Raw genomic sequence first — 3840 nt, forward strand, 5'->3', positions numbered from 1 at the left:
TCACCATGAAAATCACAAGTTGTATGTCAGGAATTAGTGCTGCCACACACGGTTATTTTAATATTCGAATATAGTCACCGATAATTTTTTTCTGATTAGACAACCAATCGGGTCATAGCTAAACTGAATGTAAAGCACACATCTTCATTAGCTTTAAACTAACTAAAAACTAGATATGTAACACTACCTGCGATTATTCTAGTGTGAATATTGTAAGCTGAATTTGGCCGCTGAAGATAATAGCTGAAAGCTGAAGATGCTGAAATTTATAGCTAAAAACACTGAAGCTCATAGCTGAAAATGCTGAATAGCTGAAAATGCTGAGCTGAAAATGCTGAAGCTGAGAATAAAAAACAAACAAAAAGAAAACTTAAGTTAGCAAAAACAGTATAGCATGCAGCTGAAATATTACCTAAACTCCGAAATAACCTTAAAAAAGTCAAAATTACCAGAAATAGCTAGCATGCAGCTGAAATATTAGCTAATCTCCAAATTAGCCAAAAAAACAAAAAAAAAGCCTAAATTAGCCAAAATAGTTAGCTTGTAGCCGAAATATTAGCTAAACACAAAAAAAGCCTAAAAAACAAAACAAAAAAAGTCTAAATTAGCCAAAATAGCTATCATGTAGCTGGAATATTAGCTAACTCCAAAGTAGCCTAAAAAATATTAATAAATCCCAAAAAAGTCCATAAAGCTATGATAATGCCATCATAACGTTCAACTTTCCTACTCCTTTCCGACTCCATACAATATAAAGTAACCGCTTAAATTAGTCGACAATTTTAATAGTCGATTATTCGTCGATTTGGCGACTAATCGTGACAGCCCTATCAGGAATAGTTCATTTGGAATTCCCCTTTTTTAGAGGAAAAACTCAAATAATCTTTCTGTTTTTTAAGGTTTTTATCAGTTTGTCAATTCTAAAGTAAAGTAAAAACAAAGATTTCAACTGAATCTCCAAGAACTCTCAGTCAGAGACTTTTTCCTGTTAATTGAAGGTTAAAATAAAGCAGTTCAGTCCCAAGCCATTACATATTGACGTATGGTTAAGGAACCCTCTGCATCAAAAATTGACTTTTTGGGTGTACCAACCTCATTGTTTATTGTGTTGGCTGTTCCAATTAAGTAAGGGTTCCCCAACCTCCGGGCCTGGTACCGGGACATGGACTGGGCCAGTACCCTAATCCGGTTCCAAACGCGCACAGGTACAAAGTGCGGTGAAGGTATCTCTACCTGCCGCGTCCAGAGGACCGGTCCACGTTTGGACAAAACCCCTGGTTTAATTGAGCCCTGATCAAAATACCCCAATTGTCATTTTTCAATCGCTCTGCCAGGTGTCGGTGACTTTGGTAAAGCTAGAACGTGATGACACAGTCTGATTACTTCCCCAATAGAAGGAAATAAGGGATCCTGAAACGCAGATGATTGACTTACGTTCTCAACCATAGAAATAATCTTACTTTAAGTTCTGCCTCATAAACTACCAAAAATGTCGGCAATTTTAAGTGAAAGGAACACAAGCCCTGCTTTTTTTAACATTATTATTAGTAGTAGTAGTAATAGTAGTAGTAGTATTAGTATTAGCATTATCTCAATAATAATATAAAATGAATGAATTAAATCCAATGGATAAATAAATTATTGTTCCAACAGACTCCAAGTTTGAACAATTCTTGACAGCTGTAGGGACTAAAGAGGATTTCACAAATTAAATTAAGTTTTTAATTTTTCTTTAGAAAATATTATAATAATGTGAGTTTCTGTCTGTTGTGTACTTGGTTTAATAAAAAGTCAGTAGGTGGCGCTGTAGCATCTTACTTTGTGGAGTAAACCACCATTGAATTAAACGGTAGAAGAAGAAGAAAACATTTGTAGTCCTTGTACTCCTGTGGTTTGGTCCTTTTCCTTAATATTTCTCTTTTTTTCAAAACAAGCAAAGGATGTTCCTTTTTCTAAATATTTTCATTTTTATAAGCACTCTAAGAAGTGTAGGATTTTATTTTCATAAAAGCTTGTATTTTTTTTTTATTTTTTAGAATGATGTTATTTTTGTACATCTTTCATACCAGGGGTCCTTAAACCACGAATCCGGCCCGCCTCCACATTTGGCCCGGCCCCCAAACCATATCAGAGACCCAGGATTTTTTTCCCACATGATTGAGACCCATAGATGGGTCATGCTCGAAAGCATCGATTCTAAGAATCGCTGCCTGGTAGGGAGTCCAAAGATTCAACTCTCAAATGATGGGAGTTGATTCTTTACTTTTTTTACCTGCTGGTTCACACCTAACGCGTTTTACAATCATCCAGCCGTCAATGCTATAGACGCGATCTGAGGTCCTGCGGCGCAATTTGAGAGCCGGGCGCAGCACGTTGTTTGCATCGACCAATCAGGGACTCAGCTTTGGGCATGTGACGCGTTCAGTGACTCGATCAGCAGGTGGGATCCACGGCAGATCAATCCATTCTGAACTTCCATCCATTTTCTTCATCTGCAGTATCCCTTTTGTGGCCGTGGGGTTGGGTGAAGGCGGGTACAGCCGGGCAGGTCACCAGCCTGTTGCCAGACTCATGGAGCTGGAGCCATCACGTTCACTACCTCAACCCCCGGGAGGTTGACACAGACCTGCTGCAGGGTGGGGAGGCAACCTGCTCGGATCTCCTTAAAGGGTATCCAAGCAGGAAAGTTAGAGGCTGACTCCACCCACAGCCAAAATGTGAAAATCCAGTCAGAGCGGCGGAGCTTGGGGGCAGGACTGTTATCATTACTGGAGCTGCAGATCATGACCTCAGACTTCTGAAACTTACATGGTTTGACCAATCACACAATTCAACCTGTAGGGGGCAGCACACATACGATTTTTGACTATATTTTGAAGAATTAAACAGTTTTATTTCAATTTGTCAAAAATGTTGCAATGACCAATAGACAGCACTTTTAAAGCAGCATTTATAGAGGTCAACAGACAAAAAAAGTTAATTTTGGGTTTGGTTTCCCTTTAAGTTTATGATATTTTTCATATTTTCATCGAAACAATACTGATTAGCACCACCCTGTATTTTATCTGTGCTGGGGACCTGCACAAGGAGACTCAAACTCGGTCCCCTTATGGCTGCACAGTTATGCCTGGTTCACAGTGGAAGCGGCGCGGAACGGAGTCCACTTCCATTCGGCGCCCTTGTTAACCTATGGCGTGGTTCGTACCAGGTGCAGCAGATTGTCTCGCCGTCTGTTCTATTTTGTGCGCAAGTGATTCGTCAATTCGAAAAAATCCAGTTTATTTTCAAAAAACAAACAATTTTTCACAATAAAACACAGCGATTGACAAATGCGATGATGTTTTTGTGTCTAAACAGACTGTAGAGATGAAAATAAACATACAACCACAACACACACTTCTCCGTGCGTCTCAAGAACAGATAAATTAAAAAGTGTAGGCCTACTAACTACTTGCTTCTTCTTAGCAGAAACATGGGGTAATATTTCAGGTTATTAATTTACCCATGATGGCAAAACGTTGCAGAAAAATGCGCGTCTGGTGTGAATTGCAGAAAAGAGCGGATGCCGCATGCATGCCGCTCCATGCAGCTTCCCAGCACTTCTGTGTCTAGTGTGAACCTAGCGTTCATCAATGGCGTGAATGGTCTTGCCAAAGGACCCACGCAGGGTTAAGCTCATTGTGCCCCCTGGGAGGTGAACCCTGGTTCTACACCCAGCCAACGAGCTATCCAATCCCCCCCGGTGCATATCTTTCCCACAAGCTTACTCCAATCAAGAATGAACAAAACGTTTTTAGTACATGCTCACTCGTGTTTGACAAACTGCCTGATTACTCAAGA

This window comes from Oryzias melastigma, linkage group LG17, assembly GCF_002922805.2.
Source record: "Oryzias melastigma strain HK-1 linkage group LG17, ASM292280v2, whole genome shotgun sequence".
In the NCBI taxonomy this organism is placed as follows: Eukaryota; Metazoa; Chordata; class Actinopteri; order Beloniformes; family Adrianichthyidae; genus Oryzias; species Oryzias melastigma.